The sequence below is a fragment of the Scylla paramamosain genome, chromosome 2 (genome assembly GCF_035594125.1).
Source record: "Scylla paramamosain isolate STU-SP2022 chromosome 2, ASM3559412v1, whole genome shotgun sequence".
Taxonomy (NCBI): Eukaryota; Metazoa; Arthropoda; class Malacostraca; order Decapoda; family Portunidae; genus Scylla; species Scylla paramamosain.
The window spans coordinates 10,001-20,000 of record NC_087152.1 but is presented as its reverse complement, the minus strand read 5'-3'; the positions used below and the strand labels follow the sequence as shown (position 1 = coordinate 20,000).

Genomic DNA, 10,000 nt, shown 5'->3' with positions numbered 1-10,000 from the left:
TGGATTGAGAGGTAGTTACAAGTGCTGGAAGAGAGAAGTAGAGAGGTGCACTGGTGATGTTAATAAATGAAGTGTTATATGGCAGTAAGGCATCTCAACTTTTTATCATGACTCAACAAGGAGCGAAGAGCAGGCTTCTCTCTCTCTCTCTCTCTCTCTCTCTCTTATTCTTTAACTCTCCTCCCGACTCCCTCTCTCTCCCTGCTTGCCTTTCTCCCGTCTCTCTTTCTCTCCCTCGCTCCTCTTCCCCTCCCCTCTCCTCTCCCAGGCTACTTACTCTGTCTCTCTCCCTTGCGTCTCTCGTCCCTTGCCTCTCTCACCTCTTGAAGAATAACAATATAAACCTGAAGTAACAAACGCAAGGAGTGAGGAGGTGAAATAAGCCGGCGTGCCACCACCACCACCACCACTGTCCTCACCTGTGCCACGGTGCCCACTGTGTGCCGCAGCCGGTGGTACACAGACGCCTGTTCCCACACAGATAGGTAGATAGACTGACAGACACACAGACACACAGATAGATAGATTGATAGACACACACACACACACAGATAGATAGATTGATAGACACACACACACAGATAGATAGATTGATAAACACACACACAGATAGATAGATTGATAGACAGACAGACAGATGTAGATTAAAGGATGTTTGATAGATACAAACAGATAGACAGACAGAAAGACAGATACAGACAGGCACACACAAAAAACACACAGAATTTCCACAAAACACACAAAACACACAATTATCTTCTAAAACATATTAAAACACACAGATTTTCTCCAAAACACACAAAAAACGCACAATTCCCTTTCAAAACACACAAAAAACACACAATTCCCTTCCAAATCACACCAAAACACACAGATTCTTTCCAAAACACACAAAAAAGAATACAATTTTCTCCAAAACACACCAAAAAACACAATTTTCTCCAAAACACACAAAAAACACACAATTCCCTTTCAAAACACACAAAAAACACAGAATTCCCTTCCAAAACACACCAAACCACACAGATTTTCCACAAAAACACCCCAAAAACACACAATTCCCTTCCAAAACACACACCACACAGATTTTCTACAAAAACATCCAAAAAACACACAATTCCCTTCCAAAACACCCAAAAACACACAGATTGATCAAAAACACTAAAAAAAAACACTTATTATACCACCAATAACCTTAAATAAATAAATGGCCTTTAAATAAATAAAAATACTTAAAATACCACAGTTTACCCCAAAAGATCCCTAGAACGAGCAAATTTAGCCTAGATACCAAAGTTTAAGGGCAACCCGAACCTGCCCACACCCTAAATACCCCTGAAACTTTAAAATTCCTTAAAAAACGTGGGAAAAAAAAAAAACAGAACCCTTTAAATAAATCACGAAAAAAACACGAAATTATATGAAGCCCAAAAAAACACAAACACTAATCCCTAAATTCTCACCCTAAAAAACCCTAAAAAACCCTAAAAATTACCGTAAATTAGGGGAAAAACTTAAAAAAAAAAACACCAAAAATCTTATGAGGAAAACGTGGGAGACTCAGTGCAGTGACCATGGGGCTCCCTATTTCCCTTAATTTCTCCCTTATTTCAGGTCCCCCGCGGCGCCTCAGGATCCCCAGGGGCTCACCATGGATGCAGGGAACTGGGGTACTGGGGGCGGCCTCCGGGGTGGGGAATTACTTGGGAAATTTGCGAAAAAAGATAAGATTTCTATGCACTGTGGTAGTAAACACGAGGGAACTGTTGTCTTGATCTTGATCTTGATGGTACAGGTGGCACAGGATCACTCCTGAGTCAGGCCTTTGGATCGACAACTCCTGTAGAAGGGGAAAAAAAAAAAGAGAGAAACGAACAGCATCCTCTATCCTAATTGTTCATACACCTGACACGCCACATTCTCTCCAGAAACTGTTTCACAGCCTCAATCATTCTTTCACTCGCCTCTCTACACAGTCCCAGCAACAACACCATCCATTCCTTTCCTGTGTTCTCCACTCTTTCATTCGTATCATGCCCTAACTCAGTCAGTATCACTTGCATCATCTCATTCCTGTCTCTGGCATACTGCACACACTCCAGCACCACATGTTCCACCGTCTCATCCTCTCCCATGTCACACATCTGGCACAGGGACTCAGACCACCTGTAACTCCTCGCATTCACATCCATACACTGTGCCCTCGCTCGGAAGAGAAGATCACCGCCCAGGCTTCCATCATACCACCTTTCATACCTCGGGGCCTCTTTCTCCTTGTACCATTCCAGGGTCTTCTTTCTTTCCATCTCATTCTTCCATTCATTCAGTCCCACACATTTCACTTCTTTGTCTATCTCATTCTTCCATTTTCTCACATCCCATTCGGCTCCCACTCTTCCTCCTCTTGTTACCACCCATTCACGCTCATTTTGATTCCTACCAGCCATTCTTATCGCCCACACAACTTGCAATCCACTCCTGTCTGTCATTCTCATGCATCTCTTCCTCCATTTGCTTCCACTTTCATTCCACAGGTACACCTTCCTTGCTATTCTTGCATCATCCATTCTCTCAAGCCTAATCTTGTGTGGCTTTTGTGAGTCTTTCCCTAAAGGTGCGCCATCCGATGTCACCTCTCAAGGCTTCAACTGCTGTGCCCCTCGGTGGACTCAGTGCCAATCTTTGCTACTCTATTCTGGCCCACTTCTAACTTTTCAATTTTATTTTCCTTCCATGCAATCACATCCATACCATACATTATACATGGGACAGCCACACTCTTCCACACTTCTCTCAACACATCATACTTACTTGCTCTCATCCTTGCCGCGCTTCCCAGTCGACCTACCCACTGGTTTAGCATATTTATCTTTTCATTCTTTGCCTTTGCACACCCACTAGGACTCATCCACATCCCTGAGTACTTGTATTCTTGCACCTGTCTCAACTCATTCTCTCCAAGTCTCCATACCACATTACTTTCATCCTCTGACCCATTCACAATCATTACTTTGCTTTTCTCACTGCTAAACCTTACTCCAAAGTCTTTACCATAGCCATCCACTACATCCAACAAACTTTGAAGCTCATCTGCCATTCACTCATAACAACTATGTCATCTGCATAAAGGAGTACACATACTTTATCATTCCCCCACACTTACCCCTACATTCATTCTTCTCATCCTGGCTGCTACCTCCTCTGTATACAGGCTAAAAAGGGTTGGTGACAATATACAGCCCTGCCTAACTCCTCTCTCACTCTTCACTCAGTCTGTCCCCCATGTGTACATAATACAACGGGCCTCATAAGAGCTGGACGAAATACCGCTTTTTTAATATAAATACCTAAATATTCACTAATTCATAATAATTTTGCGCAATGTTCGTCGTGGCTGATGTTGATTCATGCATGTTGTATGTAAATGTCATCTGAACCCTCTCTGGTTAGATTTCGTTGTGATATTAGGGATTTAATATTTCTCCATTTTCTCCCCTTGGCTAATGTCCACCTGCTTCCAACAACATCAATGGAAGCTATCTAAAAACGCATCAATCCTTAAAAATAATCAATATTATATAATATTAAATAAATACAAAGCCAAAAAGGAAAAAATGAAGGTCGAGAACACAAATATTAAGTCAATGTACGGTGAAAAGTGAGCCCGTTATAAAGACGCAATTTGTACCCCGGGCAGCAGTAGCGGTGTTAAACAACCCCTTTTATGAACTGCTATTGAGGAACTCTACGGACATAATGTGCGTTTCGGGGGTTTTAGACTTTCAAGAGTAAAAAAACAACAAAAAAAAACAAAAACAACATGAATCAAATAACAAGCATCAATAACAACAACAAGGAGAAAAAAACAAGCAACGACGACAAAAACAAGAAAAAACAACAAAAAACAGAAACAACAACAACGACTACATTTTCTATGATGAATAAGAAAATGGTTATGGGTCACTAATTCATTTTTAATTGCTACTCATATTTTGTCCTTTTTTTTGCCATTCATATTGATTATATTGCTTGTTTAATCCATTGAGTAATATGATGCTACTCTATGGGCATTTAACGTGTGAGAAATGTTTAATAATTCGATCAAATAAAGACAGAAAAGAGTTAATCTCATCAAATGTCTACTTGCAAACGTTACAATATTATGGTCAAAAAAACAAAAATACGCAAATAATCAAGATTTAATTAAGTATGAAAGTGGGATAAATTATTTTACACATGCTCTGATTATGGCAGCACTAAACAAGCTATATTAATCTTTTTCTTTGAGAGAGTTTTATTTCATGGTGTTTCAATATGGCTGTCTACCTGACTTCACACTTACCGTTTTTTCAAAGGCTGTTTCTGCTTATTTGAGCGATAAATGACTAAAATGAACACTTAGAAATAAAGATAATGCACTTAACATTTATTTTTCTGGTTACTGGTGATATCTTTCTCTTACTGAAATAATATCGCTTTCAGACATAGATATAACATATACTTCACTTCCTGACGTAATTATATAACCCTGAATGACATACATATTTCAGATTTTTAAGTTTATATTTTTAAAACTATTTTTTTGCCATTAACTAATATTTAACTTTCGATAAAATTAATTTACAGACAAAGGATCCTGAAGTTAACGGCAGCCATCTTGAAAATTTGACGTAATGTAGAATTTCCTAAATCTCTCTGAGGGTTAAGGTTATTCATCAGTCACTCTCTATCATTTCATTAATATTTCAATCAATATTTTTATTTATTTATTTATTTATTTATTTATTTTTAAGGTTAATATACACAAGGATATTGGCAGAGAAAAAAAATGAACACTCAGATAATTATACTCACAAGAAATGCACATTTTATTTATTTCTGATACAATTTTGCTTAAATAAAAATCAATGCATACAGACACTATAATCAAAATATTTATAGACAGGGTCCTTGAAATCCACACTGCTGGCTGGTGCTGTTACCAGAGAAGGTGGTACTGGTGGTAGCGTACATGACTGTCATGGGTGAAAGAGCAGAGAGGGAAAATAGGAGGAAGTATGACATACTTAAGAAAGTTGTGAGAGAGCATGGAGAGGAGAGAGTGCTAGTTATGGGTGACATGAATGCACATGTGGGAATACTGGGGGAACAGGTGAACAGGAATGGTGAAATGCTTGGAGAGTTTGTTGATGAACTGGAGCTGGAAAATCTGAACGTTACTTTGGCAGAGGGGCGTGTGACTTGGAGTGCAAGAGAACAGGAATCGGCAATTGACTACATGTTGGTGAATGGAAGAATGCGTGAAATTGTGTCGCACATGTGGATAGATGAGGATGGTTTGGTTGATATTGTGTCCGATCACAACATGCTGGTTGTGGAGTGCTTGATGCAGGGTGGGAATGAAGTGAAAGTGGCAAGTAAGAGAAAGAAGTGGAGACTGAGAGATGTAGGGTGGGAGAACTTTCAGGTTGATCTGAGTGAGAGAAGCTGGGACGACGAAAGTGTGCATGACGTGGAGCATCTGAATGAGAAACTGGTTGAGGACGTGAGGGGTGCTGCTGAGAACCAGATAGGGTTTGTGAGAGTAGGTAGAAGAAAGAATGTATGTAAACCATGGTGGAATGATGAAATCAGAGCAGCTAGGAAGGAGCGAAAGAGAATGAGTAGACAGTGTAGATGGCTGAGGAAAAAGAGGCATGAAAGCGATGAGGCAGAGAATGAGTATCTGAATGCATGGGCAGCGTATGTGAAGCAGCAGCGGTTGACGAGACGAATGATAATGAATGCTAAAGTGAAGAGTGAAAGGAGCGTGATTCAATCTTTAAGGGAGAAAGGTATGGAAGGTGGCCGTGAATGGTACAAGTTCATGAGAGGTGAGAATATGTCAGGCAGTGTTGGTGTGGAGAGTCTAAAAGTGGAGGGTGTAGTTATAACAGAGAAGGATGGAATCAGGGAGGCAATCAAAGGGTTCTGGGAAGAAGTAGGTGGGGTAGGTGAGATGTTTAGTGTGAGAGAAGAATGTGTAACACTGGAAAGGAAGAATGCAGATGAACTGGATGAAAGAATCAGTAGGGATGAAGTGGAGAGGTGTGTGAGAAGGCAGAAGAATGGCAAGGCAGCAGGTCCAGATGATATACCCTATGAGTTCTACAAGAATGGTGGGGAGGTAGTGATAGACAGAATGACTGAGTTATTCAACCGAGTGTGGGATGAAGAGAGAGTGCCAAGAAAGTGGAATGAGAGCCGAGTGTGTCTGTTACATAAGGGAGGATTTAAGAGTAAGAATGAGCTGAAGAACTACAGGCCAATTGCATTAGTGAATACAGTAGGTAAAGTTTTCAGTGCAGTGTTGAATGAGAGACTGTGTAAATGGATTGAGAGAGCTGGAGTGCTGGGTGAAGAACAGAATGGTTTTCGTAGGGACAGGAGAGCTGAGGACAATATGTTTGTGGTGAATGAAATGATTGAGAAGAAAAAGAATGATGGGGGTAAATTGTACCTAGGTTTTTTGGATATAGAGAAAGCTTATGATAGAGTGAACAGAGAAATGTTAGGTAGAGTCTTAGAAAAGATTGGATTGAGTGCAAAGATAGTTAACGTAGTGCAAAGTATGTATGTGGACACAAGAGCTAGATACAGGCTAGGAGACATAGAAACAGACTGGGTGAAGAGTGAGAGAGGAGTTAGGCAGGGCTGTATATTGTCACCAACCCTTTTTAGCCTGTATACAGAGGAGCTAGCAGCCAGGATGAGAAGAATGAATGTAGGGGTAAGTGTGGGGAATGATAAAGTATGTGTGCTCCTTTATGCAGATGATGTAGTTGTTATGAGTGAATCGGCAGATGAGCTTCAAAGTTTGTTGGATGTAGTGGATGGCTATGGTAAAGACTTTGGAGTAAGGTTTAGCAGTGAGAAAAGCAAAGTAATGATTGTGAATAGATCAGAGGATGAAAGTAATGTGGTATGGAGACTTGGAGAGAATGAGTTGAGACAGGTGCAAGAATACAAGTACTTAGGGATGTGGATGAGTCCTAGTGGGTGTGCAAAGGCAAAGAATGAAAAGATAAGTATGGTAAACCAGTGGGTAGGTCGATTGGGAAGCGCGGCAAGGATGAGAGCAAGTAAGTATGATGTGTTGAGAGAAGTGTGGAAGAGTGTGGCTGTGCCATGTATAATGTATGGTATGGATGTGATTGCATGGAATGAAAGTGAAATTGATAAGTTAGAAGTGGGCCAGAACAAAGTAGCAAGGATGGCACTGAGTGCACCGAGGTGCACAGCAGTTGAAGCCTTGAGAGGTGACATGGGATGGAGCACCTTCAGAGAAAGACTGACAAAAGCCACACTTAGGTACAAGATTAGGCTTGAGAGAATGGATGATGCAAGAATAGCAAGGAAGGTGTACCGGTGGAATGAAAGTGGAAGCAAATGGAGGAAGAGATGCATGAGAATGACAGACAGGAATGGATTGCAAGTTGTGTGGGCGATAAGAATGGCTGGGAGGAATCAAAATGAGCGTGAATGGGTGGTAACAAGAGGAGGAAGAGTGGGAGCCGAATGGGATGTGAGAAAATGGAAGAATGAGATAGACAAAGAAGTGAAATGTGTGGGACTGAATGAATGGAAGAATGAGATGGAAAGAAAGAAGACCCTGGAATGGTACAAGGAGAAAGAGGCCCCGAGGTATGAAAGGTGGTATGATGGAAGCCTGGGCGGTGATCTTCTCTTCCGAGCGAGGGCACAGTGTATGGATGTGAATGCAAGGAGTTACAGGTGGTCTGAGTCCCGCAGCAAAGTGTGCCAGATGTGTGACATGGGAGAGGATGAGACGGTGGAACATGTGGTGCTGGAGTGTGTGCAGTATGCCAGAGACAGGAATGAGATGATGCAAGTGATACTGACTGAGTTAGGGCATGATAGGAATGAAAGAGTGGAGAAGACAGGAAAGGAATGGATGGTGTTGTTGCTGGGACTGGGTAGAGAGGCCAATGAAAGGATGATTGAGGCGGTGAAAGAGTTTCTGGAGAGAATGTGGCGTGCCAGGTGTATGAACAATTAGGATAGAGGATGCTGTTCGTTTCTCTTTTTTTTTTTTTTTTTTTTCCCTTTCTACAGGAGTTGCCGATCCAAAGGCCTGGCTCAGGAGTGATCCTGTGCCACCTGTACCATCAAGATCAAGATCAAGATTTGTGTACCCCTTGATCCTGGACGTGACCAAGGGAGAGAGACGAGTTAAAGGAAGATCTCAATTTACTACTGAACTACAAAGGGAGCGAGGAATGTGACAAAAAGGGAGCAGTAAGTAGCAGGCAGGGTGTGTTAACATATAGCAGGAAGCAGATATGGCAGTGGAAGTTATTGGGGTTTTCAAGGTTCCAATAGTTTAACAGGCTGCAGTGGAAGTTATTGGGGTTTTCAAGGTTCTGGGTAGTCTGGGCGTGTGTGGCAGTGTTTGGGTGTGTGTGGCAGTGTCTGGGTGTGTGTGGCAGTGTCTGGGTGTGTGTGGCAGTGTTTGAGTGTGTGTGGCAGTGTTTGGGTGTGTGTGGCAGTGTTTTGGGTGTGTGTGGCACCCAGACACTGCCACACACACCCAAACACTGCCACACACACCCACACACTGCCACACACACCCAGACACTGCCACACACACCCACACACTGCCACACACACCCAAACACTGCCACACACACCCAGACACTGCCACACACTCAAACACTGCCACACACACCCAGACACTGCCACACACACCCAAACACTGCCACACACACCCAGACACTGCCACACACACCCAGACACTGCCACACACACCCAAACACTGCCACACACACCCAAACACTGCCACACACACCCAGACACTGCCACACACACCCAGACACTGCCACACACACCCAGACACTGCCACACACACCCAGAAAGAACCCTGACAACACTAATTAATTCCATCATTATTTCCTTAATTAATAGCAGTCATTCACATATCAACAATAATGAAATAATGAACTTTAATAAATCTTTAAAAAAATATATATATATCTTGGGTAGTGATATTGTTATACTCTTCAATAATATCAATAACATCTTTTCTTCGTGTCTGTGTATCAAACCGAACCATTTGAAACTTAATCCCTTGTTCCTTGACCTTCCTGACCTCTGTCTTGCTTTGTACTGACCTTGTGACCTTTACAATTCCTTAAACTGGATTTTTATGTTAATACTATTTTTTTTTTCTTTTTTTTGGCAAATAGATGGAGTTTGCAGAAGCGGTGAAAGCTTTGGCACAGGACAAGGAAAGGGTTATTGAAGATTTGAAGATTAGGATTCAGCTTCTAACAGATGAATGTGACAGAAGAAGAGGAGGAGGAGGAGGAGGAGGAGGAAGAGAGGAGGAGGAAGGGAGAAATGTTGGAGGACAGATATTGCAAGAAAATGTTGAATTGAAGGTAAGAGTGTGTTTGAGTGTGTTTGGGTGTGTTTTGAGTGTTTTGGGTGTGTTTTGAGTGTTTTGGGTGTGTTTTGGGTGTGTTTGGGTGTGTTTTGATGTGTTTTGGGTGTTTTGAGTGTGTTTGGGTGTGTTTGGGTGTGTTTGGGTGTGTTTTGAGTGTGTTTTGAGTGTGTTTCACCAAGTGCTGTTCACTGTCAACAGACACACTCACACATTGTCCTCTCCCTCTCTCTCTCTCTCTCTCTCTCTCTCAGAATGAGATCACCTCACTGCAGAAACAAGTCAGAAATTTGGAAATTGAACTGGCAAGAGCAAAACGGTTTTCATTTGTGACGCAGCAGAGCACCACCGCCACCACCACCACCACCACCACCGCTGCTGCTGCTGCTGCCATCGACATGACAGCCTCCACAGCCTCAACGACTGTTAATGAAGACACGAGAGAGAATTTGGTACGTTAGGTTAGGTTTACCAGTGTCTTCTGAATCACTGTGCTTTGTCAATGTCACTGTTTTGCAAGGCCACAGGGATGGCCTTGCAAAACACAGGGGTAGCTGG

At 42.1% G+C, this 10,000-nt stretch overlaps 2 protein-coding genes across 20 annotated transcripts in view; one reads left to right on the top strand and one right to left on the bottom strand.

Annotated features, from left to right (window-relative positions):
* LOC135107528 (uncharacterized) overlaps positions 1–3,305 on the bottom strand; it is a 10,071-nt gene extending 6,766 nt beyond the window's left edge. For 2 of the 6 annotated variants that reach the window (XM_064017532.1, XM_064017524.1), the window contains exon 1: positions 1,651–3,125. The gene's annotated coding sequence lies outside the window, so the exon portion shown is untranslated. Of the gene's footprint in view, positions 1–1,650; positions 3,126–3,163 lie in introns of those variants that run through there. The other 4 variants (XM_064017499.1, XM_064017506.1, XM_064017541.1 and 1 more) reach the window with 4 other exon arrangements.
* LOC135107605 (uncharacterized) overlaps positions 1–10,000 on the top strand; it is a 53,230-nt gene that overhangs the window by 33,643 nt on the left and 9,587 nt on the right. For all 14 annotated transcript variants that reach the window (XR_010271863.1, XR_010271856.1, XR_010271860.1 and 11 more), the window contains 3 exons: positions 8,116–8,298; positions 9,246–9,440; positions 9,697–9,894. The gene's annotated coding sequence lies outside the window, so the exon portion shown is untranslated. The remainder of the gene's footprint in view (positions 1–8,115; positions 8,299–9,245; positions 9,441–9,696; positions 9,895–10,000) is intronic.